Here is a 17,792-nt window from a genome sequence, read left to right on the forward strand (position 1 = left end):
GTGTACTCTGATGGCAGTAGCTTCCCAGTAGCCTTCCCATCACCTGCTACCTGGCTTTTCTTTGTTTCAAAGTGGGGATGTGAGAGACTGTGAGGACACCTTCAGACCATGCATGCACTCCACCACTGAGCTAAACCCTTCCTTTGACTATCTGGATCCCCACTATTTCCCCAAACAACATCTGTGGAAAGGGTCAAAGCTCAGCAGTAGAGCATTGGTTTTGCATGTGGAAAGTCCCTGGTTCAATCCCCAGCATCTCCTCTGCCAGTCAGTATAGACCATTTTGGGCTAGGTGGACCAATGGTATGACTTGAACAAGGCAGCTTCCTGTGTTCTTAACTTCCCCAGTTGCTTTTAAAAGAATCTTAGTGGTTGACGTGGAGTCGGTCTCTGAAGACTTCCTGATCAGAATAGTCATGTCCCAAATGGCTTATACTTTAAATGTAGATGATTCCTAAATGAATCACAGAATCATAGAATTGTAGATGCTCTGTCACTTGGTCCCATGTCCTTGCCTTTAGCAGGCCTCTTTAAGAGGCGATTTCAAGCCAATTAAGGATGAGGAATATACATTAGTAAGAGAGCCACCTTTTGCATGCAAATATCCCAATCATGTGAGCTGTCCTTTTGTCTCCTCTCTTGTCACCCTGCTGCTTTGGGGGTCTTCTGTAGCAGTCTCTGAAGCTCCTGGCACCACTTTCTCCCTGCCTTTACTGCCACAGAGAGATGCAGAATTGTAGGCTAAAAGCATAATCTGAGCACAATGCAGACAAATGTCTCTCTTGGAGCCTCTAATAAGCGCCTACCCATTCATTTCCTGATGCTGACAAGCTGAACAAAGAAGGAGGCATGTTTTAAATTTAGCTCTGAGTCACTGGCTTTCCTGTGTCTCAGAACTCTGGGCAGATTCCCTGTAATGAAAGCCAAATATACATCTGTTGCAGGTTTGCTGGACAGTCTCTCCTCAAAAGCATTTTGCTTCTGTGTTACTGTTGGGCAGTTGGGAGAGAAGGGATCTGTCAGGATGAAGGTGGGCATTGGCTTCAGTGGGATTTGTGCAGCCTAAATTGCATGCCAGGTTGGCAGCCAGAATTGCTTCTGTGGCCCACTCTGAGCAGCCTGTCGGGTGCAGATGCCCTCTTTGCATGATCATTGGTTGCTGGGTCACTGCGAGGGAAAGCCTGCTCCATGCAGCTCCCCGACCCATGAGAAAGTGGCTGTGGGAATAAGCATCCTTCTTGTGATGTTCTTTGGCATCTTTGTCCCACTTTTGAGAAATTGTTAAAAACTTCCTTTTTCTTCTTCATGTTTTGTGTGGTTTCTTTGATCTTCTCCCTACTCGAGGTTAATTATTGCACTTCTAATGCACTTTGTTGCTTTCTTTTAGCTTTATCCTCCTTTGAGCCTGCAGTCAAGAGATCGGGTCATTCTGTTTTTGTAAAGCTCGTAGCATATGCTGGGTACTTTACGAAGGCACCAATTGCTGCGTGTAGGATTCAGTTTTCAGCACACTGGTTAGAGCTGGAGTGGTCTGGGTCTCTTGTCTTCCTTAGCAATAGCTGGGATGTTAAGAAGGCAGTGGGTTTTATTATTATTATTCTGCACTCTATTGGTTGCATGCAACACTGTTTCTTTTCTGTAGCTTTTCATCTTCAACCAAATATTACATTATCGGTCTTGCTGTCTGCTGCGGCAAAGTTACATAACTCGCTTAAGTCATTACATGCATTTTGATGTTGTTATGTTATTCCACTTTGTGTGAACTTTTTCACACTTTCATTGCAAAGGAAACACCATGAAAATGGGGTGGGGAGGAATGTAATCAGTTATTTATCATTTGCAGGCTGAAAGGATCCACAACCATGAATACTGCTTGTATTAACTTAATTGATTTCTGTTCTGGTTAAGTACGCTTCAGTTTAAGTACTCCGCGGACCGTCTGGAACAGATTAATCCACTTTCCATTACTTTCAATGGGAAAGTTCACTTCAGGTTAAGTATGCTTCAGGTTAAGTACAGACTTCCAGAACCAATTGTGTACTTAAACCGAGGTACCACTGTACACTGATATTAGTTCGCCTGTCTTCCCAAGTGATGTGTAAAAATTTTCGGAGACACTGTTGATGGAATCTTTCAAGCAGTTGGAGATGGCGTTTATAAGTGGTCCATGTTTCACAAGCATATAGTAAGCATATAGTAAGGTTGGTAGTACAATAGCTTTGTAAACAAGCACTTTGGTTTCCTTGCATATGTCCCGGTCCTCAAACACTCTGCACTTCAATCGGGAGAAAGCCTCACTTGCAGAGCTCAGGCGATGCTGGATTTCGGCATCAATGTTGGCCCTGGAGGTAAATGCCTAGGTAGGAGAAGTGATCAACATTTTCCAACATTACACCACTGAGTTGGATTTGTGGCGCTGCAGAGGGGTTATTTTGTACTTGTTGCTGCAGCACTTTGGTTTTTTGGATGTTGAGTGATAGGCCAAGCTTTTCATAAGCTTCCACAAAGATATTTAGGATGGTTTGGAGGTCAACCTCTGAGCGTGCGCACACTACGTTGTCATCAGCATACTGAAGCTCAATGACGGAAGTTACGGTAACCTTACTTTTTGCTTTCAGCCTGCTCAGATTGAAGAGCTTTCCATCTGTTCGATATATGATTTCTACTCTGGTGGGGAGTTTCCCATTGACAAAGTGTAGGATCATGGCAATGAAAATAATGAAAAGAGTTGGGGCAGTAACACAACCCTGTTTAACACCTGATCCCACTGTGACTGGTTCACTTTGAGAGCCATTGTTATCTGTGATGGTTGCTGTCATATTATCATGGAGGATCCGAATTATGTTTACAAATTTATGTGGGCAGCCAATTTTCAGAAGGACAGTCCACAGGGCATTATGATTTACAGTGTCGAAAGCCTTAGTCAGGTCAATAAACGCCATATACAGGGGTTGGTTTTGCTCTCTGCATTTTTCTTGAAGCTGTCGAGCGGTGAAAATCATGTCCACTGTCCCCCTAGAAGGCCGAAAACCATTTTGGGATTCAGGAAGGATCACCTCGGATATTGTTACCAGACGGTTTGTTAGGATCCTTGCAAGAATTTTGCCGGCTGCAGCTAATAGAGAGATGCCTTGATAGTTTCCACAATCAGTTCTGTCACCTTTTTAAAAGAGATTGTTAATTTTGGTACTGTATTCCTAAAGTCTGCTGGGATTTCTTCTCTTTCCCGGATTTTTTCGATGAGCTTGTGAAGTTGTTGTGTAAGTTCAATTCCGCCCACTTTGAAGATTTCGGCAGGTATCCCACCAGGTCCACTGGCTTTGTTGTTTTTCATTTGGTTAATAGCTGTACACAACTCTCCCAGATTTGGAGATACTGCAAGCTCATCTCTAACTTGCTCTAACTTGTTTTTGCGGAATTTGTGAGAGGGCCTCAGCAGCTACGGAGGAGTTGCGGTTAAGAAGATGTTGGTAATGTTCTTTCCAGCACAGTGCAATAGCTTCTTTATCTTTTAGAAGTGTGTTACCGTCTGCTGAGCGTAGGGGGCATATGCCATGATTTATTGGCCCATAGATGGTCTTTCTTGTCAATCATGCGTTCAGTCTCACTGTCATTCTCATCAAACCAGTCGTGGTAAGCCCCCTACTCGATGCTTGACTCCCAACAATTCTGAATAATTATTTTTATTCTGGAAAAGCCAAACAGGCATTGGGGAGTAAAGTGCATTGCTAAAGGGGGTTCTTGCAACCTAAGAGGCTCCCACATTTCTCCTATGCTTATATTTCATTAAAAAAAGTTTCCTAGTTTAAAGCTGGAATATTCCTAGTTTAAAGCTGGAATGTTCAAGCCTAACATTCACAACCCTGGATTATCTGAAAACTAGTGTTTTTGGTTTTTGGTTTGTTTGTTTTTTGCAAAAGACACCCACTCACACCCAGCTCCTCTCTCAGGGCCAAACAGTGCATAATGCAAAAGAGCCATGGTTTTGATTTCCTTACATGCCTCAATCTTTCTCAAAACAAAAAACAAGAATTATGTCTGGATCCTTATGCTTTAATTCAGCCTCAGAAAAGCAGCACTGGTTTATGAACCGTGGTTTGCTTTGAGTGTAGTTAGGTGTTGGGTGTGTGAACCTGGCATCCTTCCTTGTTTGGCCACCCTGTCCTGAAGCTCCCTAAGCTATAAAAGCACAAAGCAAGAGCTTCTGAAAAGCAAACCGAGCTTTGCAGAAACAAACCATGGCTTGCTAGATCATCTGTGGGGCAACTTGTGGTTAATTTGAGGTTTGGCCTGACCAAAAGCATGACTAAAAGTTATGTGTGAACAAGGCCTTTTCTGTCTATTAAAGGTAAAGGGACCCCTGACCATTAGGTCCAGTCGTGACCGACTCTAGGGTTGCGCGCTCATCTCGCATTATTGGCCGAGGGAGCCGGCGTACTGCTTCCAGGTCATGTGGCCAGCATGACAAAGCCGCTTCTGGCAAACCAGAGCAGCTCACGGAAACGCCGTTTACCTTCCCTCTGTAGCGGTTCCTATTTATCTACTTGCATTTTGACGTGCTTTCGAACTGCTAGGTTGGCAGGAGCTGGTACTGAGCAACGGGAGCTCACCCCGTCGCAGGGATTCGAACTGCCGACCTTCTGATTGGCAAGCCCTAGGCTCTGTGGTTTAACTCTCAACACCACCCACGTCCCTATTTATTATTATTATTGTTGTTGTTGTTGTTGTTGTTGTTGTTGTTGTTGTTATTATTATTATTTATTTGTGTCTATTAGGTGGCCATAAAATGACAATTGCATGAGCACGTTGCACTGTGAGGAGACTGATATGGGCTTTGAATGCTCTCTCTTAGCTTACCTGGTACACATGTTGCTTGTCTCTTTCTTGCGCAAGCAACCTGCGTCCCTGCCTTTCAGCTTGTAAGGGTGGAATTAGTCCCTCAATGCTATTTAACCAGCCTATCATATGTTGTGCTTTTTCACTGAAGGGAGTAGGCCTGATGCAAAGTGGCAAGAAAAATGCAAAAGCCAGCGGTCCAAAACTCCTATCATGGAAGAGCGTGTTTGGTGTTGAGATGACATAGCAATGTTTTAAAGGTACAGTTCCTTGCCACCTCTGCCTTTCTGATGGGGCTGGAGCCAAGTACAGTTGGAGCCAAGTACAGCCAAATTAATAGTGTCCAGGCAGAGAAAAACAGAGAAGCTCAACTGATTTGATTCCCTGTATTGCAGAGGTTGGACCCTTTGGCTCCCTTCCAAGTCTGCAATTCTATGAGTCTGTGATGTGACCAGCAGATTCCTTCTCCTTTGCAGCCAAAGGCCTGATAACAGAATTCCTTCTTGATACTTAGTCCCATGGGGCTCCTTCCACATAGAAGGTCTGGTATGGCTTTAGCCTTCTCCAGTTTCTTCTTTTCCAGCTGTAGCCCCCTTCCATATCACCTGCTGTTCTCAGGATCCCCCCACCCCAATAATGGAATTTGGGGGATGGTGATCTGCAGTAGGAAAGGAGACAGGAACTCCCCATTACAATCTCTGTAATGCAATCTCTGCAAAAATCTTGGATCCAAGCCCTTTTATTTAAAACACACAGACACACTTAGAACCTTGGCAAGTGTTTACCTCTCTGGAGAATTAGCTACTAGTAGCTAAATTTCTAGGTCATGGCTAAGGAAGGCCAGTCAGGAGGGTGACTCACTTTCCTGGCTCAAGGAAGACTCCCTCTTGAGAAAAAAAGCAGCAGGGAAACATTTTGGCTAAATCTCTCCTTGGTCAGGACTACTCTTTTAACAATGTGAAATCTTTCCTTAGTAAAGCTGCATGCCATTAGCACCGGCAGAACAAAGGAACTCCCATCGTTTTCTGGGATGGAGAAAAAACCCACAATTTATATCTATGAAACAGAAGTTCTAACACATTGCTTAGAAGTAGTTTATGCCTGAAGATGTACCTTTTTCTTGTACTGAAGTTTCGGAACAATTTGCAGGAAAGCTGTGAATGATCCTTGGTTCGCTCTCTGCTTGCAGCTGAAAGCTTCTGTTTGATTCACAAATCAAATTTCTGAGAAGTCGCTGCCCCACCCCGCTGGGCTGGATCTCTTGATCTGTCTGCCCTGGAGCTTAGAGGCAGGTAAGGAGAGCTACTTGCTGGGAGTTTTGCTGCGTAATGCAAAGTTTCTAGACAGTGGGGAGGGGGCTTTTAAATGGCTCAGGCTTCTGTCAGCTCTCATTTGCTGGCAGGAAGTGTTGTGACTTGCTGCTTAGAATTACAATTCTAAGAGGAATGCTGGGCTTCCAGATTTAACTTTCTGGGCGTGGAATAATATTCCATATTTTACTGTGGGGCTAAGTGAAGAAACAGATCTGCTATCCTCTGAAATCTAGACAGAGGCGAGGTAAGGAGACTGAAACAATTTTGGGGATCCAAAGTGGGAACTCTTGGCTCAGTTTTGCTGCAGTGTGGCAAAATGAATTCTTGAGGCTAAGCTGACTTGCAAGATTCCCCTCTCTTTTTACATTTAACTTCCTCTTTACCACTGGTGTGTTAAGCAGTCCTTTTGATAGAAGTGTACAGGAGATGGAATTCTGTGGAGACAAACCTTAATATTAGAGTTTTTCTTGTGAAAAAATAAGAGCAGATTTGAGCAGTGTCTACGTTTTTGGACAGGCTACGATGGTGGACTAATAGCTCTGTAGTTCTGGTTTGCTTCTCCAATAAAGCAATGAGTATAGCGAGAGCATCGCTGGTCTGTCATACTCCACCCCAAGTCATTTTTTCTAGGTATAAGCCCAGGAAAAGCAAAGGAACTGTGCCCTTAAAAATGATTCCAAAACTCACAGTACACTATTATAATAGAGCCAATCAAAATAGTGAGGGTTTTTTTCCTTCTCTCGGTGATTCTTCTGCACACGCTTCTGCTTTTAGATCTGACAGTTGATTTTTGTGAAGTAGGAGAAGCGGTGTTTGTTTGTGGTTTTTTTTTGGGGGGGAAGAGGCTTTCAGTGGGGTGGGACACTTCTTTGCAGAGCATGCTAAGTACCGGTAAATATTTTTTGCTGACTTGATATGTGAAGCTACAATTTGGGTAATGGGAGGTATTTGCTAGGTTGCTCTAGACAGGAGTGTGTTGATGTTTTAAGTCGAGAATTAAGTTATCTAGTAATGAGGTGCTGCAAGCTCCAGTGCTGAAAACAAACTTTCTTGTGGTTTTCATTCTGACATTTGTAATGTGATACCTGGACCGTGAAGCAATTGCAAAATGGGCTTTGGATCTTCATGTAAAACGTCATTTGCTCTAGAGTGAGAACTAGGGTTGGGGTGTGTGAGAGAAGCTGAACAGGATTCTGGGAGATTACTGTAATTTTTGCTCCATAAGACGCACCTGACCAAAAGATGCACCTAATTTTTAGAGGAGGAAAAGGGGAAAGCCATGTTTTTTGGGATCAGTTCACAGTTGTGCAGGGTTTTTTTTTTTTGCAAAGGAGGAAAGCTCCATTTTTTTGAGCATCAGCTCAAAGTTGTGCAGCTTCTTTTGCAAAGGGGGAAAGCCCCGGGTTTTTTGGGGATCAGTTCACAGTTCTGCAGCTTCTTTAGGAATGGAAAGGGAGCCATTTCTACAGCTTCCAGACAGATAATCTAATCAACCAGCCACATGTCAGCTGGGGAAACACAACAGTGGAGGCCTGGGCAAGGGGGCGGGCCCGGGAAGGGAGCTAGCTTCTCTTATCTCCCTCCCCATCTCTTGCAATCAGCTGCTGAGCGGGTTCCTTAAACACCCTCCCTCCCTCTTGTTAGTCTTTAGCTCTTTCTTTTTTCTTTTCTTTTTTAAAAAAAAGCATGACCTGCTTTTTGCCCCTGAGCAATTCGGCTCCAGGGACCATGCATTAGCTCCATAAGACGCACAGAATCTCCTCTTACTTTTTAGGAGGAAAAAAGTGTGTCTTATGGAGTGAAAAATACGGTAGTTCCAGCCATCTACAACCTCCTGGCTCTTTGTTGTGGAGGTGTTAAGGCTCCATGGTTGCAACCCTGCACAGAGAAGAGCACCCAAAATCCCTTGACTTCAGAGGTGCCAAGCCCCATATACTGCCGGGTTGACCTCTTCTTCTTTGATTAGAGAGTAAAAAATATTGCAATGATTTCTTAACTTGTCCCATTTAGCCTTAGAACAGGCAGCAGTAGGTTAAACTAAACATAAACTGTCCCATTAGAAATGGAATAAATTGGCTGCCCAACAGCTCTAGGGACCTCCAGTTGTTTTGGATTGCAACTCCAAACCAGCCCCACCCAGCATTGACAAGAGCATCATAAGAGCCTGCTGGATCAGACCGATGGCCCCATCCTGTTCTTCCAGCAGCCAACCAGATGGCTATGGGAAGCCCACAACCAGGATCCAAGCACAAGAGCACTCTCCCCTCTTGCAGTTTCCAGGAACCAGCATTCAGAAGCATCACCGTCTCTGACCATGGGGGCAGAGCCGAGCCATCTTACCTAGTAGCCATTAAAAGCTGCCTTCTCCATGAACCTGTCTAATTCTCTCTTAAAGCTATCTAGGTTGGTAGTCCCACTCCCTGCTGTGGGAGCCAGTTCCACATCTTAACTAGGCATTGTGTAAAGAAGTAGAGATGTACAAAGCCACACGTTTTGGAAATCGGGGTGTAGCCATCTCACCAGTGGAAATTCAGGCACTGGCTGTCCATACTTTTTCTCCAAATTGATTGTGAGAATTCCCCCCCTTGTAGTTCAGCACTTCTTGCAGAGTTTGAAAATCTCCTTCTCAAGGGACTTGGCAAGGGACACCTACTCAGCCATCAAAACATGCATATTGCATTGACCTGCAGCACGCAGACCATCCTTAGTGACCTCCCACATGTTCTAGACTGCAATTCCCATCATCCCTGGTCAGCAGGGCCATAGGATTTCATTGGTGCCTCTAGGCATGTGCCGCAGACTCTGAGCTTTCTTTCTTTTCTTTTCTTTAAAGAAAAAGCAAGTCTCTAGCTCTCATAGAATGTTATGAGACAAAATACGCAGGTACTTCCTGAGTGATTTCTGAGAAATGAGGGTGTGGTGTAGCCACGTATATTTTAATGGTTCTGAGGAATGCGCCCTGTTGCTATCAGACAGAAGTAGCACCTCTCTCTCTCTCTGTGTGAAATCAATACCTTGTGATCTCTACAATCGGGACCAGTAGGACATAATGGAACGGTCTCCCTTGGGAGGTTGTGGGCTCTCCTTCCTTGTAGGTTTCTAAGCAGAGGTTGGGCACCCATCTCTCATGGATGCTTGAGCAGAGATTCTTGCATTGCCGGGGGTTGCACTGGATAACCCTTGGGGTCTCTTCCAACTCTACAATTCTATTGATTCTATGACTTCCCATGGTAAGCTTTGTGGAGGTGACTGTCTCTCTAATTTTGTTACAGGTAGGTAGCCGTGTTGCTCTGATGCAGTCAAAACAAAAATAAAAAAATCCTTCCAGTAGCACTTTAGAGACCAACTAAGTTTGTCATAGGTATGAGCTTTCGTGTGCATGCACACTTAGTGTATCTGAAGAAGTGTGCATGCACACGAAAGCTCATACCTATGACAAACTTAGTTGGTCTCTAAGGTGCTACTGGAAGGATTCCCCCCCCTCTAATTTTGTGTTTTGCTGCACTCCCCACAGCGGCCACTTTGTCCTATGCTCCCACACAACAGTTCTTTTGGGACTGGTGCCCCCTGTGTTCTCTCAGAATTCAAAATGTGCCCACTGGTACAAAAAGTTGGACAACTCCTTACCTATATTGTAAGATAACCTGAAAAAAAGATTCTCTCTCCAAGCCAGCTTGATTGGGGGGGGGGTAGCCAAAATGGGTATAGTATTTCACTGCCTCCCACTTAATCTGTTTTGCAAGGCAGGGTAAAGTGAGAAGGACACCCCCTACTCTAAACCTTGTAAGTCATTCTTGTAAGTCAAGTATAAACCTTGTAAGTCATTTCTTTGTCATATTATTAACAAGGTTCACTAAAACAATATTAGAAAATGTTTTAACAAAATAGGTTAACTGTTACTTGTGTTGTCGTTTTCTTCAAACAACAACACACAAACATCTTGGCAGTGATATCAGCTTAATAATAATGATAATAATAATAATAATAATGATGTGGGATAATGAAATCTCAATTTCCATTTCACTCCCTCCCTCTGAAGACAAAAGAAGATTTCAGAATAGCTTGTGAGGCCTGAATTCCAGCTCAGTTCAGATAATGTTAGGTTTGGCCAGGGAGGGGCCCGGCTCATGGCTCTAGTTCCAAACCATTTCAGAACATAAACCTTCAAGATATGTTTTTTGAATTGTTAATATTTGTCCTTGTGAGCTGTGAATTGTGTTATATTATCTGTGGTTCGTACGAGTCTGCAGTTTTTATTTTATTTTATTTGTTTTGTTGTGTTGTGTTTTATGATGGGCGTACAGCCAAATAAACATCTTTGCTTGCTTGCTTCAGAACATACAGTGGGGGGAAAAAGTATTTGATCCCCTGCTAAATTTGCCCGTTTGCCCTCTGATGAAGAAATGACAAGTCCATAATTTTAATGGTAGGTTTATTGTGGCTGTGAGAGACAGAATAACAACAGGAAAATAGGAATATATATATATATATATATATATATATATATATATATATATATATATATATATATAATGCTAATTAGTTTTAGGAGTTCTACCAAATTTTAGACGACCCAGGTGGCGCTGTGGGTTAAACCACAGAGTCTAGGGCTTGCTGATCAGAAGGTCGGCGGTTCGAATCCCTGCGACGGGGTGAGCTCCTGTTGCTCGGTCCCAGCTCCTGCCCACCTAGCAGTTCGAAAGCACATCAACGTGCAAGTAGATAAATAGGGACCGCTCCGGCAGGAAGGTAAACGGCGTTTCCGTGCGCTGCTCTGGTTTGCCAGAAGCAGCTTTGTCATGCTGGCCACATGACCTGGAAGCTGTCTGTGGACAAACGCTGACTCCCTCGGCCTATAGAGCGAGATGAGCGCCGCAACCCCAGAGTTGGACACGACTGGACTTGATGGTCAGGGGCCCCTTAACCTTTACCAAATTTTAATGGCCCAGAAAGCCCCAGCCCCACTGCTTGCATGCCTGCCTGCCTGCCTCTCTCTTCGAAGACTGCTTGCGTTTGAGCATTTATTCCATCTTTCCACAACCTGGTGCTGTTTTTTGGGACTACAGCTTCTATCAACCAGCATAGCTCATGGGAGTTGTAGTCCAAAACAGCTGATCTATGGGTGGCAGGGGTAGGGAACCTGAGGCCTGGGAGCCAAATGTCATTTTGGGCTGGCCTCCTCAAGCCACTCCCCTCACACGTGCTGCTCTGGGGCTTCCTCAAGATGTTGGGTTTTTTGCCTGGCTGGGGTGCATAAATGATCCTTGATAGCCACTTTTGCTCGCCTGAGTGGAGAGAGGTGTGTGGAGTGTGTGTGTGTGTGTGTGTGTGTGTGTGTGTGTGTGTGTGTGTGCAGGGTTTTTCTTTTGGGTGCCTGGAATCCATCACTTGGCTCACTTTTGCCCTAGATGAAATGAGGCCCCCAGCAGGGGCATAGCCAGTATCAAAACTGGGGGGGGGGAGCCATGGTCGTTCAGGGGCGGGTCCACGAAGTGGGAATGTGGGCGGGGCTCCAGGGCCAGCGGGTCCGGCGACATCGTGGTAGCAGCGGCAGCGGCCACCTTGTGCTTCTGGGGCTGGCAGCGTTGGTGGCTACCCTGCTTGGCTGGAGAGGACGGGAGGGTCGGGCAGGCGAGAGGGGGTGGCAGGGCGGGCGAGGCAAGGCTCCGAGGCATTGCTGCATATCAGCATAATATTTCAACCATGTCGTGGGTTCAAGCCCCACTTTAGGAAAAAATTCCTGCATTGCAGGGGGTTGGACTAGATGACTTTTGTGGTCCCTCCAGACTACAATTCTATGATTCTATTGATATATTACCAAAGCATATGCATCATTCTGCTTTCTTGAATTGTCCTACTCCTAGGCATAGCAGCCAACTCCTAGAGGCCTAGGTGCCCCCCCCCCAATTACTGGTAAATACCGTATTTGAAAGAGTCATCCCCCCATGTTGATGGGCATTCTATGTGGGGCTTATCTGCCCCCTGTATTTTATTAAGGATGGAAGAGGGAGGGAAGGAAGAAATAGAGAGAGGGATAACTCATATTTGTGGGTGCCTCTGGGTGATGCTGTGATGCTGGAACTCTGCAGCAAGAGGAAGGAGCCTTGTAAGCAGCTTTCTCTCTGCTTGATTTACACAGTATACAGATGCAGGAGGAGGGGCAGGCTGGGACACCACTGCTTTTTATAAACATCACTGTGTCTATCAAAGCTACAGCCCCCCCTTTCTTATTCACTTCCTTTTAGCCTTGCAGAGCCACCTTAGTCAAATTGAATCCTCTACACCCTCATTAAATCGCCAATAGAACTCTTAATGCGATCCCTGAATGCTCATTAACAACTCCCGCTGAAAACAATAGGGTGAAGTGGTGAGCTATAAATCTTGCCTGAAAGGGGATATCTGCTCCATTGTCTTAACTGCTTAAGTACCGGTAGCCACTTTGCTTTATTTATTTGATGTGTTTTTGTTAACAGCTGTGTTCCCGCCCCCCACCAGCAAGCGGAGACCGAGGTGCTCTCGCTAAAGCAAAGCCCTTTCCACTTCAGTTTTTTGAGGGGAAAGTGCTGGTTATGGTCTGTAAAATACTGTACATTAATTTTTTGCTTCTGGGGGGGGGGTCAGCTGCCCCCCTGTCTACGCTCATGGCCCCCAGTCTACAGAAGCTTCCTCCCCCTTGCTCTAGTTTAGTGTTTCCCAAACTTGGGTCCCCCCAGCTGTTTTTTTGACTACCAACATCCCTAGCCAGCAGGACCAGTGGTTAGGGACGATGTGAACTGTAGTCCAAAAACAGCTGGAGACCCAAGCTTGGGAAATGCTGCCTGTGGCACTAGATCCTTGATTGCAGAAACACTAATGGCTTGGTGTAGGCTTGTTTCTTTTTTCTTGCTAGGAATGCCTTCACTGGCAGTTTGAAATTTATTTCATTCCTGTTAGAATGTATTGTTTATGATCTGCAGTGTTTGTGCCATCTTGTTCCCAACCTTTGTGGCCTAAGGGCAGCCTCTGCCTGACTGTTTCAGAGCTGTGGTGACCTTGCTGAGTATTATTTGTTTCTTTTCCTTGGGAGGTGGTGGACCCAGTAAAAGAACTGTTGAAAGATGTTTGAAAGCTGCTGGCTTTCAGGTAGAGGAATGTGGAAAGGTTTCACTCCTCATACCTTTAAGGAGATTGAGTAAGTACTCTGCTCAACCAGCTCCAAGAGGCCTTTATTCTATTTTTCTTTTTTCTTTTTGTAATCTCTGCTTGCTGCTGCTAAACAGTTAGATGATATGAGAGCTTAACCTTTTTGAACCTGGATTCTTCTGAGTATAGGTCACTTGGAACAGAAAGTGACTGGATTTCTTTTCTCCAAATTTTTGTTTGTATAACTTCCACAGTATGTGTGGAAAGGGCTTCGGGACAGAAAAATAAAACCCCACCCTGAAAAAGGCTCATCCAAACACAGAGGAAACAAAATCATCCTAAAGCAAAGCTACTATAAGGGAACAACAGCAACGAATAGTAGGCTACTAGTACTACAAGTATAAATCATGGTACAGTGGTACCTCGGGTTACAGATGCTTCTGGTTACAGACGCCGCTAACCCAGAAATAGTACCTCAGGTTCAGAACTTTGCTTCAGGAGAAGAACAGAAATCAAGCAGCGGCAGTGGGAGGCCCCAATTAGCTAAAGTGGTACCTCAGGTTAAGAACGGAGCTCCAGAACAAATTAAGTTCTTAACCCGAGTACCACTGTAGTAGTATTAATAAAGCAACATCTGGAGGGCCAGAGGTCTCTTAAAAGATATATTGGGTAGATGTGAAAGGTATTAGCTTTCACATTTTTAGAAATGTATATTTTAGTGTGGCAGAACTTACTCTTTGGGACTCCTTGTCTGTTAGCATCAGGCAAACACCCTCGCTGTGCTTTTTTCAGTGAAAATACGTTTGTCTTACCAAGCCTATCCAGACATGTAGGAATTTGATGTGCATTTTAATCTGGTTTTTACCTTAGCATTGATTTTAATCATTTTTGAATGTTTTAAATTGTTTTTAACAACAATGACCAATGACTCATCTAGTCCAGCACTGTGTTCTGACAGTGGTCAAGACCATGCCCTAATTCAGGGGTCAGCAAGCTTTTTCAGCAGGGGGCCGGTCCAGTGTCCCTCAGACCTTGTGGGGGGCCGGACTATATTTTGAAAAAAAATATGAACGAATTCCTATGCCCCACAAATAACCCAGAGAGGCATTTAAAATAAAAGGACACATTCTACTCATATAAAAACACCAGGCAGGCCCCACAAATAACCCAGAGATGCATTTCAAAGAAAAGGACACATTCTACTCATGTAAAAACATGCTAATTCCCGGACCATCCGTGGGCCGGTCTGAGAAGGCGATTGGGCCATATCCGGCCCCCGGGCCGTAGTTTGGGGACCCCTGCCCTAATTGGAAGCACCCAAGCAGGATCCGAGTGCAACTCATGATTCCCAGCCAGTGTTAGAAATTCAGATATATATATAAGCCAGGCGCCAAATGACTCCTTAAACCAGGATGGCTCCTTAAGCCCAAACAGAATGCCTAGTTGCCATTTTGGGGCCAGATGGCTCAAAAGTCGTATTTTTCAATAGGACTTTTCAGTTCTGAAATTCATTCTGAATGTGCAGCTAAAATATAACAGATAGAATTCTACAGAATGTCTTGCTAGTGTGTGAAAACAGTCAAGATCCTAGGATCCCCAGGCATTTACCTCCAAATGGTAGAGACGTCAGGTGCCAATCCTGGCGTCCAGGCATCCTCACTTGGTTGCAAGTGGCTACTAGCTAGGTGCAAAATTCACTTGCTGAATTTCAAATGCTGTATCCCAGCAACGGCTATTCAGAGACATACCACCCTTGATGGTGGCTCTTGCAGGAGGCAGCTCCATTGTTTTTAAGTATGGAGTGGCAGTCACCCTTCCTGCACTTGCACTGGGCTTTGAAGGACCTCCAGAGGGAAGTGGAACTGTGGGGGACTCCTAGATTCCATCTACACCTCCAAACTTGGGGTGTGGGGAAGGGGGGCACAGGTGCTCACTGGGAGACATAACCTGGTGTCAGGGACCAGCCCCCCTTCCTGTGCATATCTAGTCATATGCCGATCCTGCAAAGCTCAATGGGGCTTGCCCCCATGTTCATAGGATGGCAGCAAGCATGATTTCGTGGGACCAAAACTGATTGGGACTTACATGTGTTTAAGGGTGAGGGCAGGATATTGGTTATCAACCAAAATTTGTAGAACTCTGATATTTCTATAGGGCCTTATCTGTTCAAAGTGCTTCTCAATAGTCTTCATGAGAAAGTTGTTGACCATTAATATCCCCATATTACAGATGTGTGTATCAGAAGTGGAGAGATAAGATCTCAGACAGAACACCTATAGCTGCCTAGTGAGCATCCAGACTGAAGTGTAGGAAGAGGTCACAGCACATACTTGGCATGCAGAAGGAAATGAAAACTTCCTGAGATCTTTGAGAGTTGCTGTCAACGAAGACTTGCATCCAGTTCAGTGCTAATTAAGCATCCCATCAGCATAAGGATTTCTTCATGTGCAGTGGGACTTGCCCCCATGGTATAGATAGCACAGTTGGTAGAGTGTGGTACTAATGATGCCAAGGTTGCAGGCTTCATCCTCGTTTGCAGGGGGTTGGACTAAATAATCCTCAGGGTCCCTTCCAACTCTACGATTCATCCTGCTTGCCTCTCTTCCCTCCCCCCACAAACTGTTCTGGGGTTTTCCCCAACCTTCTAGATCATATTTGGGGAGAGTACAGGGTGCATGTTTGAGCATAGAGGGGGGAAATCTCATTGTGCATGTGGGAATCCATTGTTAGGTGAAGGGCAAGCCACCACTGAGCTGCCCGCCCTGTTAGGTGAAGGGCAAGCCACCACTGAGCTGCCCGCCCAATTGCTGCGCTAAACCGGTGCAGCAACTCACTTCTGCAGCACCGAAAATCACATCTGCGCAGACTCGGAAAATCACAGGCGTGCAAGCTCATGTGTGTACGCAATCTGGCCCATGGAGGGATCTTCATGGGACCAATCCGGCCCAGGCTAGATAAACCTTGTTGACTCCTGGGCTAGAGTGTCTGGAATCTGGAAGACCAGGGTTCAAATCCTCACTCGGCCTTGAAGCTCATTGGGTGATCTTTGGCCAGTCACTGCCTCCCAGCCTAGCCTGCCACATAGGATTGTTGTGGAGATTGAACAAGGAGGAGGAGAACCACATAGGCCACCATGCTCTCCTGGGGTGGATGGGGGAAGTGGGATAGAAATGCAATAATTAAATACAGGTAGTCTTACAGTTGTTGCTCCACCTGGTTCTGCCTTTGGCCCACTGGATGAAAATGTCTCCACGTACCGTGTTTCCCCTTTTTTAAGACACCGTCTTATAACTTTTTTTCCTCAAAAAAAAACACGGTGTCTTATTTTCAGGGGATGTCTTATTGTTATTATGTTTTTATGGTATCTATGGTTCTGGGCGGTGGGACGGCAGGCCTCCTCGGCCGGGCCATGAAGAGGCCAGGCCGCTGGCTAGGCGCTCCGCCCGGCGATGCCTTTGTCTCGGTTTTTTAATTCTTCTATTTCCCCCCTGCCAACCGCTCCAAGGTTCCTGCTACTTTATTTTGGGGTGTGTGTGTTTTGCATGAGGATGAGCAGGGCTGAGGGATCCCGCCCGGCCTTAGACAGGTCACCCGCGCGCCTGCCGAGCTTGGCTAGCCGAGCTTGGCGAGGCGGAAGGCCTCCAGGGAATGTGGGGCCCGGGCAAGGCGGCACTGAGAGCCCCCACGGTCGTGCAGCCATTGCCCTTGTTGCTGTGTTCCTTTCAAGCCTCTCGCTCAAAACGAGGCGCTCACTGCACTTGGAAGGAGCCGCGCGCCCACGGCTCATGCAGCAAGGGCCCTCCCGACTCCTTCCCAGGCGCCCCTTTCCCCTCTTTCTTGCGTTAAGGGCGGCGGGCGGCAGGCAGGAAGAGGCCAGGTCGCTGGCTCGGCGTTCCGCCCGATCGGCGCTGCGGAGCGCTCTGAGTGATCGGAGCTGTGGAGTGCTCCGCCCGATCGGCGCTGCGGAGCGCTCTGAGTGATCGGAGCTGTGGAGTGCTCCGCCCGATCGGCGCTGCGGAGCGCTCCGAGCGATCGGCGCTGCGGAGCGCTCCGCTCTGCCGCCACTGATTCTGGGCGCCGGGGCGGCAGGCCTCCTCGCCGGGCGCTCTGGCGGCGCAGAAGGGGCCAGCAGCGCTCCCGCCGTGTGTCACCCCGGTGGTGCGGAAGGCCTGCGGGCCTCCCGTCACTACTCTGCCTTGGGCCATGCAGCCCATAACACTCCGGCGTCGCGGAAGGGGCCAGCAGCGCTCCCACCGCCGTCCATCACTCCAGCGGTGCGGAAGCGCCCGCGGGCCTCCCGCCGCAGCTCAGCCTCGGGCCATGCAGCCCACAGGGGCGAGCAGCAGCCTCGCCTCCTCCTGGCCCGGCAGCAGCAACAGCAACAGCAGCGGGAGGACAAGGACGGCGCTGCTGCTGGGTCCCGCTGCCTCGAGGCGAGCGGCGCTGCTGCGCGGAGGTATGGCTTATTTTCAGGGGGTGTTTAATCTGCACAAATGCTTAAAAAGCCTGCTATGGCTTACT

The 17,792-nt window shown here is 46.5% G+C and overlaps 1 protein-coding gene across 7 annotated transcripts in view; it reads left to right on the top strand.

Moving 5' to 3' along the window:
• Positions 1 to 17,792, top strand: part of PLS3 (plastin 3) — a 74,345-nt gene that overhangs the window by 19,560 nt on the left and 36,993 nt on the right. For 2 of the 7 annotated variants that reach the window (XM_060270329.2, XM_088664419.1), the window contains exon 2: positions 6,026 to 6,128. The exons of 2 other annotated variants lie outside the window; for them this stretch is intronic. The gene's annotated coding sequence lies outside the window, so the exon portion shown is untranslated. 3 more of the 7 variants (XM_088664417.1, XM_088664418.1, XM_035112554.3) reach the window with 3 other exon arrangements.

Source organism: Zootoca vivipara, chromosome Z2 (assembly GCF_965207765.1).
Source record: "Zootoca vivipara chromosome Z2, rZooViv2.hap1.1, whole genome shotgun sequence".
Taxonomy (NCBI): domain Eukaryota; kingdom Metazoa; phylum Chordata; class Lepidosauria; order Squamata; family Lacertidae; genus Zootoca; species Zootoca vivipara.